This window comes from Ambystoma mexicanum, chromosome 6q, assembly GCF_040938575.1.
Source record: "Ambystoma mexicanum isolate Mex_15411 chromosome 6q, UKY_AmexF1_1, whole genome shotgun sequence".
NCBI lineage: Eukaryota > Metazoa > Chordata > Amphibia > Caudata > Ambystomatidae > Ambystoma > Ambystoma mexicanum.
In genome coordinates this window covers 1435599203-1435613181 of record NC_090937.1, presented here as the reverse complement: position 1 = coordinate 1435613181, position 13979 = coordinate 1435599203, and the positions used below count along the sequence as shown (strand labels likewise).

Below are 13979 nucleotides of genomic sequence, written 5' to 3'. Positions count from 1 at the left end.
ATGGTGGTATTTGTCTCAATGGATTTGTCCACCCTTTATGTTTACATCCATAAGACGTCACGTTTTGGACCTCTTGTGGGTGAACCATGGCGGCACATACTTACTTCTGGTCACATCCTCTTCAAGTGAGAGGGTAGGGCTTCCTCCCTCATGACAACTTCCGTTACAGCCGAATAGTCCTTTGTCAGGTCTGAGTCAGACTGGCAGGATCCATTGGCAGAGAGGCCGCTGCCTTGCTCTAGTCACCCGAGGTAGGCCAAATGTTCATACTCAGCAAGTATGAGCACATATGCATGGTCCAGATTACAGTGACCAGAAATCCTTGATGCCAATAGGGACATCGGCAACCTAACCAATCTCCACTAACATTTAAGGAAAAATAACAAAAATTAGGTTTAGTGTCCCAGAAGTGCCGCCATACTGGGAAAGCAAGACAAAATATTCTTTAGATTCTTGTTTCCAAAGAAATATCTTGTTTCTGCCTCTTCATTTCATAATCTTCTCTGTCCCCATAATCAGCATGTCAATAGGAATATTATCATTATTCACTCTGCACCTGGCTAGGGGCTGTGAGCGTCCACAGGAGGAGTATTAAGACTTGCCAAATCATACAGGTTGGGATCAGAGCAAAGAGAGTAGAAATTGTTTTTATATCAATATAATTATCTATATACTGTTAACATATGTTTTCAGTGACTGCAATTTTCATCAATAGTTATTGGGGCAGTTACTGTACTGCTAATTGGACACCATAAATAAAGCACAAAATTGTTATTGAGTTGAATAGTACTGTTTGCCAATTATTCTGCTGGTCTAAAAGTAAATGAGTAGCCGTTTCTTGACCGTTTTCATTTCAAATATATTTTTTCCATGACTTGGGTAGAAGTTCTGAGATTAATATTTATTTCCCTGGGTGCAAAGTTTACTTAAAAAGATAATGCAGGCTGCTTGTGAGGTTCTTTGATAACAGCTCATCTTCTTTGGTGCTTTACTTGCGTTTAGGAGTTGAGTTCACATATTCAGAGGGCTGGTAAACACTAGACTGAACCTTGGCCCTTTGACCTTTGATGGTAGTCATTCCCCTCACAGCTTCCTTAGTACTCAGGAATTTTAAAACATGTTGGAAGATGATGATTCATTTTATAAAGCAGTCGGTACCACCTGCCACAAAACCATCTTGTTAAACTCTGTAAGGATAACAGGTAGCATGATCTCCTAATCTAATTTAGTTTTTGTTCCATTCCCACCTGATGTCTGGGGTATTGATCCAAGGTATAAAGTTGTTTGTCCTATTATTAATGAATCAGGAATCTGTGATTGAATTAGGATCTTTTGTATTGATAGTGTAACAATATCAAGCCTTGTAACACACAATGCAGGCAATTGATAAACACCCCAGAGTGGAGGATGGGCGCCACCTCACACCCAGAGCCCCCTTTTCTCTGCATTCAAGTACAGTTTCACAGCAGGGATTTTCTTGCAGGGGATTCGTCAAGCGGTATGAGGGACAAGCAGCCAGACCCTCCCGGCATACCCACCATACGCAACCCCCACACCTAAATATTCATTGGCCAACTGACCCCACGGTTAGTTGTGTGACAGGGTTAGACCCAATAGTTTCCATTCATTAATTAGAAGGTAGAAACAGAATTTATCAACAGTTCGTCCCTCATTAACACCCCAATGACAGTATTAACAGCATTATTTTATTAAAGTACAAACATCCTTTGAAAATCTAATTCTCTGAGACAACAATACATAATAATTCTTAAAAACAACTCTAAGCAACATATACAAATATAAGTGACACCACAAAAACCTTCTGAAAATAGAAGAGAGGATATTTTAAAGTATATCCACATTTGAAACAGAACTCAAATAATAGAAGAACTAATCCTTCTTGTTTGGTCTTACGACCTCAAGAAAAGGTTTCAAACTCGAATTAATGATCTTGTTATGATTCAAAATCAATAGCTCGACATGTTTCAGTCCTCTCTATTAGTATAGGACTTTCATCAGGAGTATTCATGTCCACACATAGAGGTCCAACCATAAAAAGGTTTCCTTCACTGAAGCAATTTTTCTCAAAGTTGGGGGATGTAACTGTTGATAAAAATATAAACAAAGTATCAGCACAAAATGCTTAAATTACTTTGGACACAGTAAAGTTGTTTGGGTCATTACCAGATTCACAAAGTTACCTGGATCACCAGTGCGGGTGGTCCCTCGTGAGGTCAACTGTCCACTTTTGAGACTAGTTTCTCAGTATCTGCCAGAAAATCAATTCTTCAGAACCAGACCTGCATCAAAAGTACCAAAAAGAGAGGGAACCACTAAATTAAAAGAAAGAACTGTACAGAGTGCTCCCATGTACATCCACTTTCTTGTCTCTTACTAGTATCAATTCACAGTGTTAAAAGCCAAGATTTAAATCTTCCCACTGCCAAGATTCAGGTGCTTATTCTAATATTGAGCGTCAAGCGCCTCCACACAGTGCCCCTTCTCACATGAAAAAATCTATTAAGGAAGGCTATGGTATGCATTCGGGCCCTTAAACACCCGAGAAACAGAGCGAGTCTCTTACCTGCAAAGGTACAGGTCAGAGTTGACAGCAATGGCACCAATTTAGAAATCGAAGTATGTTTACTCAATCTTGGGTGAATAGACAGCATGTAGCCCCTCAGTAGGAGTGGTTCATGGTGTAGTGACCACGGCCCGTTGCTGTGAAGGATTTAAAAAAGAATGTATTTACACGTTAAATCTAATCCGGCTCTTTGAAAGTGCTTTAACATACTATATGGCTACAACCCATAATTGTTACTAATCAGTGTATGATAGTTTCTAATTACTCGCGGGTCAACTCAGCCGCGGTCTTGTTCATTATAATCAGTTACAATCGGTCATAAAAAGAACCGATTTCTTTAGTTGTAATTTCAAAATACTATTAAGGAGACTAAAGCTCATAGTAAGCGCGTGTTTTACATGGGAGGTTGAATGTTATAAACCACGTTGCTCCGCGAGATCAGCAGTATATTAATTAATATAGTGTCCTAATGCTTACCTACTTTAGTCTCTGGGCGCCATTAAACAAGATGTGTAATTGAGACACTCCGTTCACTCAATGTAGTAGCTGGAGCCGGCCGCGTATATGCTGCTACGGTTCTCACCACTGGGTTTAGCCGGAAGTCCGGAAATGACCGCAAAAACGCCCCTGAAATCGGATCCATGTTGCACGAGTCAGTTAGTTAGACCCAAGCCACGTAGTCATTATGTGTATGTGCAAAGACATGCCCTGTAGGGCTCTTCATTGCAAATTATATTTTTACATAGTTTGACTAGTAGTACCCACTCAGAGGACTCGTGTAACCTGTCGTGCTACACCTTGGGAGTCTAATTCAAAATGTAATCCAGGCCAACATATTTTGGCAAACCTTTCACTTTTTGTATTCTCAGTGCTCAAACCAACACTGAGAGGGATGATATGAAGTCTGTGGTCAAGGTTTTGAATAGCTCTCAACTGAGGATTTTCCTGGTTACTTGTTCGCAAATTAGGTTCTGCCCCAGAACCTCCAGTACGACTGCCTGCATCTCCTCTTGCCCCCACACTTCATAACTTGGTCTGTGGCTGCTGATAGCAGTGTGCAGTGGCTTTAAATAAAAACAGTAAAACATAATTTTTCTGAAAAAAACATTGTCACACCACTATATATTTATTTTCAAAGGAACACTGGCTCCCTTAGGAAATAGGGTAGGTCATCAGTAGAAAGGCGATTATTAGTTTTGGCTGCTGCTGACATAGCAGTAGCTAATCGATAATTATGTCAAATACAGAAGCATACAATGAAATAGACTGCATGGAGAAAAGAATATCAGAATGGCATTTGATCAAAAACAAAAAAGAGCGGACGGTTGGGATGTGTGAGCATGATATTTTGTTATTTTGTACCCCATTACACAAATACGTACTAAGTATGGAGCCAATAAACGCCCCCACCTCGTTGTCCTATCTTGAAAGAATCTATGATAATGTAGTGTTATGGAATGCTGTCAACAATACCATGGAAGCAGGTGGCCACATGGGAGGGCAATCCACAGTCTACTGCTCCATTAGAATTCCCAGCTCTAAGTCTGATTGGGCAAAAATTCTACCCATAAAGAAGTGGGAGACTGTCCCGTCTCTAAACGTTTGGCCAATCAGATGGCTGGCATGTTCTATGCACTCCGATTGCCTAAGATGGCTGCCCTTCTACCCATTTGCAGTACACAAAATGTTCCTGTCCCCTGATTGGGTGTAGTGAACGCAGGCAGCTCTGGCAGATTTTAGAAGGGGAATGGGTTTCTGTAAACAGTGGGTGAAAGTTGAAGAGTCACAATCTGCCAATTCCTAGTCACAAGTGTAACAACCACTTGCAAGTTACAGAATGAGACATCATAAAAGATGGAAGGTTTCACTTCTTGCAGAAATCCTTCCTGCACTTAAGTTTGATGAAGGTTCAGTATTCAAAACGTATAAACCAGAGCCTGCCACATGCAAAGACCCATAACAGATAAGCATACCTCACAATTTCTTTACACCAAGATCCCGGATCAGGGTCTTTATTCAGTACATCATTTTCTCACAGCCGTTGTTCATTTATTTATGTTTATGTATGTATTTATTTATTTGTACAGCGCCCAGACCCAGAGGTATCACAGCGCTTGTACATTGTAGGTGCAGCAGTATAAACAAAACAATTGGCTAGTGTCAATTTTATTCATTTTTGGTATAGCGGGTTTTGTAGAAGACAAGGAGAGAGTTGTAATAGTATAGCCAAAACAGATGAGAGAAATGGCCAGGTAATATTATGCGTATTTGTTGAATAGCCAAGTATTTAGGTATTTTTTTGAAAGCAAAGAGAGGTTTATTTTTAATGTTTTGTTTAAAACTGAATTCTGGATTCCACCTGAAGCCAGTGAAGCGAAGGCCTCGCCACACTTACATGATCTCTGCGAGAGAGTCCCAATGCCACCCGTACCACTCCATTTTGGATTACCTGAAGTTTCTTACAGATAGATTTATTAATTCCAATCAAGAGACTCGAGCAATAATCAATCTTGGCCACTACTATTGCCCTTGCTATCGTCTCTGCATTGGTCTGAGAAATCAGGGGTCTAAGGGAAGCCAAGAGTCTAATATAATGAATGCATGAAGATACAATGCTAGAGACATGAGGCTTCATGGTAACATGTTTGTCTAAGACGACCCCCAATGTCTTAACTTTCTTAAGAGGACAGATTTTGACATCTTCTATATGGAAGCAGTCATATGCTGTACCCAGTTTTCGTAACATGTTAGGCGAGGCAACAACTAGAAGCTCAGTCTTCCCTCTATTCCAGTCTAGTTTGTTCTGTACCATCCAAGACTCAATCAACTGGTAGGTTTTATTAATCAAGACTTCAGCCCAAGCCATGATTCCCAGCATGGTAAAGAATGGAACAGTAAAGCGGTTATATAAGCATGGCAATTTGCAGGAGCCCTGAGGCACCCCAAAGCTGACAATAATAGGTGCAGCTTCTGCTTCCGGACCAAATACACAACTCTCTCAGTTTTTAAGGAAGGACAGGATCCACTGAGTCGCATCTGGGGAGAAATGTTCAACCTCACCCAACCTGGTGGCTAAGATGTGATGATCCACCAGGTCTAATGCTGCTGACAAATCCAACAGCATAAGAAGGGAGGCCTCCCCATTGTCCATACGATGAAGTATTTTGGATTTAAGGTCTAAGAGTGCTGACTATGTGCCAATTCGGGCCATAAAACCTGACTGAAAGTCATTAAGAATGGGATGTTCCTTCACATGTTTCGACATCTGAGGAATGGTGTATTCGTGACTGGCCTTAAATTATTGGGAATATCAGTGGAGAGTCGTGTACCTTTTAATATAGGTGTAACCCAAGCCTTTTCTAGGTCTTGTGGGACAACTCCCACAAGACCTAGAAAACCACTTTCCAAGGAGGTATTAATAATTTACAAATAGATGGCAATAGAGTAGGAGAACAGGTTATGATAATGATGGTCGCCAACATGTTAGTTGATTTATAGTCAATTCTAGTTCACTAATTGAAATAGTGTTGAAATTAAAGGTAGGAATAGAAGGGCATCACTCAAAGACCCAGTCTGAGTTTGGGATAGCTACTAACAACATTCTAAACCTGTTTCAATCAGGTGTCTGTCCCAGACACAGCACATAGACATAACACTTCATATCATTGATGTCCTCCACAACCTCAATGACACAAGTAAAAACATTCTTTCTAGTACTCCTCGACCTATCCGCAGCCTTAGGCACCATTGGTAACACCATCCTCCTAAACATCCTATCTCACAGGATGACATTCTCACAGATTTTTGTCGACTGGTCTACCTCCTTCCTTACTGACAGGACACACTTCTGTTCTATGCCTTCTAACAAAGAAATATTACCCCATTTGAGTATGGAGACCACAGGGATCTTCTCAAATCACCTGCTCAGTTCAGAACTAAGGGGTCGATTCATGGAATTAATGGGTGCCGAAAATTCCCGCGCAGAGGTGCCAAAACGTGCGATTCACAGTAAAAGTGCGAAAATCGCAGTGCAAGTGCGAAAATCGCAGCGAAACCAGCGCACATCGATTCATGGAAGTCCGTGCGCGAGAAAAACATTGGATGTGCGCTAAAAATGTGCGCCGCGCACACCGGCGCACAGATCATCCAACAGCGTGCGCCACGGCCACTGCGAAATCGCACATAGCGCGGCGCACATCACAAAAGTAGGCGGAACACAGGGCGTAACACTCGGAATGGGGAACAACACATGAAATATGGGGGTCACAGGGGAAGTACAGGAGGCAAGTGCGCGGAACGCCCACACGCTCGCCTACAACCCGTATTCATGGAATCAAATAGGGCAAACCAGCGCACGGTCAAAGACGCGCACAGAGCCAAACAAGTACGCCACAAGAAAGCAGGCGGTAGCGCCCCTGCGCCTGTAATAAATGTGCGCCAAAATGTGCGCTAACAAAAAGCACCCATATACAGCCATGATGAATGGTCCATACAGTGGCCCTCTAGGACAAATGAGGTGCAAAGGGGTACCGACAAACATGGACACCCGCTGTGTGAAAAATAGTGTTTGCGTGTGTTCCCGGGTGCGCGGGAAGTTCCACATGCGATTGGCCTGGGTACGTGTACTTCGGGGTGCGCGGGAAGTTCCACACGCGATTAGCCTGGGTACGTGTACCACGGGGTGCGCGGGAAGTTCCACACGCAATTAGCCTGGGTACGTGTGTTTTGGGGTGCGCGGGAAGTTCCACAAGCGATTGGCCTGGGTACGTGTACTTCGGGGTGCGCGGGAAGTTCCACACGCGATTAGCCTGGGTACGTGTACTAAGGAGTGCGTGGGAAGTTCCACACGCGATTAGCCTGGGTACGTGTACATCGGGGTGCGCGGGAAGTTCCACACGCGATTGGCCTGGGTACATGTACTTCGGGGTGCGCAGGAAGTTCCACACGCGATTGTCCTGGGTACGTGTACTTCAGGATGCGCGTGAAGTTCCACACGCGATTGTCCTGGGTACGTGTACTTCGGGTGCCGGTAAATTCCACACGCGATTGGCCTGGGTACGTGTATTCCGAGGTGCGTGGGAAGATTCACACGCAATTTCAGCAGGGTACGTGTATTTCGGTGGTGCCGGGGAATGCTACACGTGATTTGGCCGTGTGGGTCCTCCCAGGTGTTCCCTCTACACCCTCCACGGCCCCTGCAGGCAGCCCACACCACAGGGGACTACTCTGCACCCCTGCTCATGTCCCACAGGCAACCCATCCACCATGGCCATGCCCACCAGCCAACCCACATGTCACCTTGCACTACTGATCACCAACACATGTCTCCCAGCACCCCCAGCCACCAGGGGCACCCTCCACCAGGCCCCCACTCATGTCTCCCACCACCCCCACCCCCCCAGCAGTGCAGGGGCACCCTCCACCAGGCCCCCACTCATGTCTCCCACCACCCCCACCCCCCACAGTGCAGGGGCACCCTCCACCAGGCCCCCACTCATGTCTCCCATCACCCCACCCCCAACAGTGCAGGGGCAGCCTCCACCAGGCCCCCAACCATGTCTCCCACCACCCCCACACCCCAGCCACCAGGGGCACCCTCCACCAGGCCCCCACTCATGTCTCCCACCACCCCCATCCCCCAGCAGTGCAGGGGCACCCTCCACCAGGACCCCACTCATGTCTCCCATCACCCCCACCCCCCAGCAGTGCAGGGGCAGTCTCCACCAGGCACCCACTCATGTTCCCTATCACCCCCAACCCCCAGCAGTGCCGGGGCAGCCTCCACCAGGCCCCCACTCATGTCTACCACCACCCCCACCCCCCAGCATCCAGGGGCAGCCTCCACCAGGCCCCAACTCATGTCTCCCACCACCCCCGCCCCCCAGCAGTGCAGGGGCCCCCTCCACCAGGACCCCACTCATGTCTACCACCACCCCCACCCCCCAGCCACCTGGGGCACCCTCCACCAGGCCCCCACTCATGTCTCCCACCACCCCCAACCCCAGCCACCAGGGGCACCCTCCACCAGGCCCCCACTCATGTCTCCCACCACCCCCACCCCCCAGCAGTGCAGGGGCACCCTCCACCAGGCCCCCACTCATGTCTCCCATCACCCCCACCCCCCAGCAGTGCAGGGGCACCCTCCACCGGGATCCCACTCATGTCTCCCATCACCCCCACCCCCCAGCCACCAGGGGCAGCCTCCACCAGGCCCCCACTCATGTGTACCCCCACCCCCAAACCCCAGCAGTGCAGGGGCACCCTCCACCAGGACCCCACTCATGTCTACCAACACCCCCACCCCCCAGCCACCAGGGGCACCCTCCACCAGGCCCCCACTCATGTCTACCACCACCCCCACCCCCCAGCCGTGCGATTTGCCTGGGTACCTGTATTCCTGGGGTGCACGGGTAGTCTCCCATGCAATACCATCAGGGTACGTGTATTATGGGTCCGCGTGAACTTCCACACGCGATACCAGCGGGCTACGTGTTTTACGGGGTTCGCGGGGAGTTCCACACGCGATTGCCCTGGGTATGTGTATTTTCGGCGTCCGCATGAACTTCCACACGCGACTGGGCCTGGGAGAGCGTGCTACGTGTATTCCTGGGGTGGGCGGGAAGATTCACACGTTCGCCTACGACGCACCGAAAAATAAATGGTCCAATCCTGAAACACATACGCCAGCATGAAGCAGGCGTACGTCGACCCGCGCAGCATAAAAGTGCGCGCAAACACCAAACAAGCTCAGACGCCAGGATGAATATACCGTTCCTAGCAGCAGTGGCCGTGAGTTACCAAAGGAGGAGGAGGAGGATAGTGAGGGCCCGAATTTTCACTCCCAGAACCAGCCTTTTTGGGATGCCTGATGACCAGGTGTATGGGAGGTACAGGTTTCCACCACACATAATACTGGACCTGGTCAGTGAGTGGGAGGATGACCTCACATCACCCACCCTGTGCTCCCAAGCACTCAGCCCCCTGGAGAAGGTCCTCAATGTACTGCACTTCTTGGCCACAGGATCATTTCAGCAGACAAGTGCCATAGTGGGTGGGGTGTCACAGGCCACGCAGTCACGCTGCCTACACCAGGTCTTGAACATCATCACTGCACGCCCATCAGTCCATAGGCACATATACCTGCCCAGGACAACTGCAGAAAGGCAGGTTGCTACCCTCGATTTCTACGGTGTGGCACAATTCCCAAAAGTGCTAGGTGCCATTGACTGCACCCATGTGGCACTACGTACCCCCAGGGCATCTGAGCACATCTATAGGAACCGCAAGCACTGGCATTCCATCAACGTGCAGGTAGTATGTAATGCCAAGGGAATCATCACCTCAGTATATGCCAACTATCCAGGGTCCACCCACGACAGCTTCATTTACCGAATGTCTATCCTAAGCCGGGACGTAGAAGCTGGGTGGCATGGCGATACATGGCTGCTTGGTGAGTATGAATGCCACTGCACATGCATGCATGTCAGATGCAGAGTTATGTCACTACCCCACTAATGATACCCATCACCTCCTCACCAGGGGACAGTGCCTACCCTCTGAGCACCCACATGATGACGCCAATTCGGAACCCCATCACGCCTCCAGAGGTAAGATACAACACAGCCCATATTGCAACCCGGGGCATAGTGGAGCGTACATTCGGAGTGCTCAAGTCACGCTTTCGCTCCCTTGACCGTTCTGGCGGGCAGCTGTTATATGCGCCCCCAGTAGTGTGCAGGATCATAGTGGCAGCATGTGTCCTGCACAATGTTGCAACATGCCGCGGCCTGGCTGTGGACATGGTGGTGCCCCCACATCCCCAACCACATGCACGCCCGCTTCGCATGGGAGGGGAGAGGGCACAGGGTGAGGCAGCCCGTACGCAGCTGGTGGCTAATTACTTCACATAGAAATCACACCCCTGTGGAGTGCACACAGCCCTGGCACATACCATCTGATAAGCAATGATGACTTGAGCTGACAATTATGACGAACAAAGGGACAGTCAACTGTCAGAACCATAGCAGCCTGAAATTGTTCATGTGGAAGTGTCACAATGTGTGCATCCCTACCTACACAAACACCACCAATGCAGTGTCATCAAAAGACACACTTGCATGCTGCAGAAATGAATACCCACTTGCAAAATACTACATGAAAACAGTGCCATGTCACCCAACCCCTCCCCGGCACGGCCACACAACACACCATGGCATGGCATGCAATGTGAGAGCAAACAAATTAATCCCCACAACATGCCCCAAGTGTCACCAGCTACAGTGTCCGTAATGGAAACATGGCCACACATGAAATGCTCACAGTAATGCAGGACCTACAACACACATTACCAAATACTTACCAAGAATACCAATCACCTACACAACCTCCAACCTACCTTAAACCTGACATTACAGACTTAAAAATTTGCTAGCCTCACTACCTGATGATGCCAGCACTCCGAACACTTCCAAGTATACAGTGTTAGCGCCACGCAAGAGTGTAGGTGCACTGCTTACAACCTGGACTCCAGTTCCAAGGTGGACCTCCTTGTGAAGACAGGAGAAATGGACCTGCAAATTAGGAGGATGAGATGGATGCAGAGGCACATATCAATACACCATGCAGTGTACAATACAACAACAATATGCACTATGAATGTATACACAGTATTGACTACAGACTGCCAACACATCCAATGGGAGTCCAATGTCACCATGTACGTCAATGTCACTTGGGCACACCCTTTGCAAGCCCATGGAAACAGGAAGCAGGAGGGGTGTGTGTCACAAAAACCCAAGCATCTGAACCAAATTCATGACAAGCCTGCATGTGCCAAGCCACAATGCAGCTTATCCCCACGGGAGCTACACAAGGCAACACACTGTGCCAAAAAAATAAAAAATCAAAAATGGCCATTAATGGGCCCGGGGGGGGGGGGCCACTGAGGAGGTCCGAGGACAGGGTGCACACCAAAACCCACCTGTGTGGATCTTGCAGAAAAAAAGCACCTCCATGGGCTCATGGGCTCATGGCCTACACGGCTACCCTATTGTGGGAGAATCACTGCTGTCGCTCTCCTCACCCTCTGCAGCTGCATCAGGAGGTGGTGGCACTATGGGAGGCAGCCCACGCAAAGCCCTAGTCTGTTCCTCCATGGCTGCAAGCATGCAGGTTTGGTAGGTCTCGTTCTGGAGGATAATTGTGTGGAGGTCCCCATGCAACAACTCAACTCCACCCTAGTTGCCTGCATCTCAGCTGAGAGTGTATGTGTGAGACGCTCCAGCTGCTGTTCTGTCCTTCTGTTTGTTGAAGCCTCAAGCTCAACAAGAGTCGTCCTGAGGTGAAGGAGTTCCACCCTCAGGGATTCCCTGTGGCCCTGGGACTCTCTGGAAATGGCTTCCTGCAGAGTCGCCAGTGCCGCCCGCCTGTCCCTGTCGGATCCCAACATGTCCTCCCTGTGTGACTGGCAGATGGAGTCTGTTGCCTGCTGTAGTCGCTCCATCAGCCTTTCGGGAGGGACAATGGAAGTGGCCACCCTATCCATGGCCTGAACCATCATCTCTGATGATGCTGCCTGTTGGGTTGCCATACCGTATATGGATTGCTCCCATGCGGTATTGCCAGGTGGCTGACGGCCACCACATCGGCAGGCACCACACCTGTCTGGGGCAAGGCGAACTGCGCCTTGCTGTGCCGGCACTGCCTGAGGCTGCAGGACTGCATTCCCCCTCTGGTCTGCTGGCCCAGGAACAGGATCAGATGTCGCGGAGTGTGACCCTGCATCCGTAACCACCAAAGGCGTACCTGCCAACACTGACATTCCCATTGAGGGTTCTAACCCTGGTGCGGGTGGGTCGGACAGAACAGAATCCCTCCCAGGAACACTCACCTGCGATGGCACGTAGGTCTCATCATCCGAATCGACACCTGAATACAGCTTGGGGGAGGTGCAGCCAGAGATACCCCTTGAGAGCAGGACCTGCAGCAGTTGTGGGTTCTCACCCACCACCACACCACGTCCCTCACTGGTGGTCGGTCGGCCCTCAGACCCCTCCTGGGTCTGCACCATCTCCACAACCCCAGCAGTATCAAGTACCTCATCCCCTGCAAAGACATAAAAGAAAACAAATGGAAACAGGCATTAGCACTATGGCACACAATTAGGGCTGAGATGCTACAGAAACAATACTTGATTGACACATGTCCCACATGACTAAAACCCTCCCATGCATGCACCGTCACTGCGTGTGAAGGGTAGGCAGATGGCACACATTGATGATACCAAGATGGAAGATGAACACATTTGCTGCATGCTGCCTAGCAGTGGCATCACACATTGGCCAGTGATTGGCAGGTCAAATACACATGCCATCACACAGATGGAATGTACCCTAGCCATGACGTGAAGAGGGAGAGGAGGCACCAATTGTTCATTCAGTCCAGTTTTCTCATGAAATTGATTTTTTCATTGAAATGGTTCAAATTTCTAACCTGGAGCTTCCAGTCCAAAATGGTCCTATAGCACAGGGACATGTCTAAACAAATCATGTCCAGGAAACAAAGCCAGTCCACTGTACCATAGCCATGTCAGACATGTGACAATAGGACTGAGAAATCCCGAGTAAAAGTGGTGGTATGAAAACAATCTGCCTGAATAAACAGAGGTAAATAAGCAACAATGTTGTGGCAAGATGACACTCCAAGGGCAACTGGCGTGTTGTTGGGCTGGATGTCTAATGTTGGCAGAAGGGATGCTGCTATACCCAAATGCTGGTGCGCAGAATGTATAGGATGAGGCACATGGGTGACCCAAACCACTCAGGCACACACACCCTCACCTGGCACCCAAACAGAAGCCCTCCCACACACACCATGCACATGGATGACACACACATGCATGTGCACTCACCGGACAATGCCTCGTAATCTGCCAGTTCTCCCACGCCTTGGATCTGTTCCTCCGTGATGTAGGTCCCAGCAACCTGCTCATGTGGAGTGAGTTCTATGTCCTCTGCTGGAGACCCACCTCCAGTCACTAGAGTTACGGCATGACTTGAGGCCAGCTTATTCTTTGCCCTGCGCTTCAGGTCATTCCAGCGCTTGTAGCATTCAGTAGCTGTGCGCCTCACAATTCCAAGGGCACTTATGATGTCCGCAATGGTCTGCTAGTGTGCCTGACGTTGTGCAGGTGTGGTCTTGGATCCTGCAACAATCACCATTTCGCAGTCATGTGCAGACACATACTCTACAAGTGCATTCAGTTCGGCCTCATTAAAGCTGGGCTTCCTTGACAGTCCGGACTGTGTAGCCGTGTCTGGGGCATCAGCCTCTACTGGACGAGCACTCTTCCTCTTCCACTTGGAGGGTGGTGGGGATCCTGAGTGTCCTAGGCCAC

The 13979-nt window shown here is 48.7% G+C and overlaps 1 long non-coding RNA gene across 1 annotated transcript; it reads right to left on the bottom strand.

The window, feature by feature from the left end:
* Positions 1-2032: 2032 nt before the first annotated feature.
* On the bottom strand, positions 2033-2721 carry LOC138515621 (uncharacterized). Its single transcript, XR_011282113.1, has 3 exons — positions 2585-2721; positions 2202-2300; positions 2033-2103 (listed from the first exon to the last, which is right to left on the bottom strand). It is a non-coding gene; the product is annotated as an uncharacterized lncRNA (long non-coding RNA).
* Between the last annotated feature and the right edge of the window lie 11258 nt (positions 2722-13979).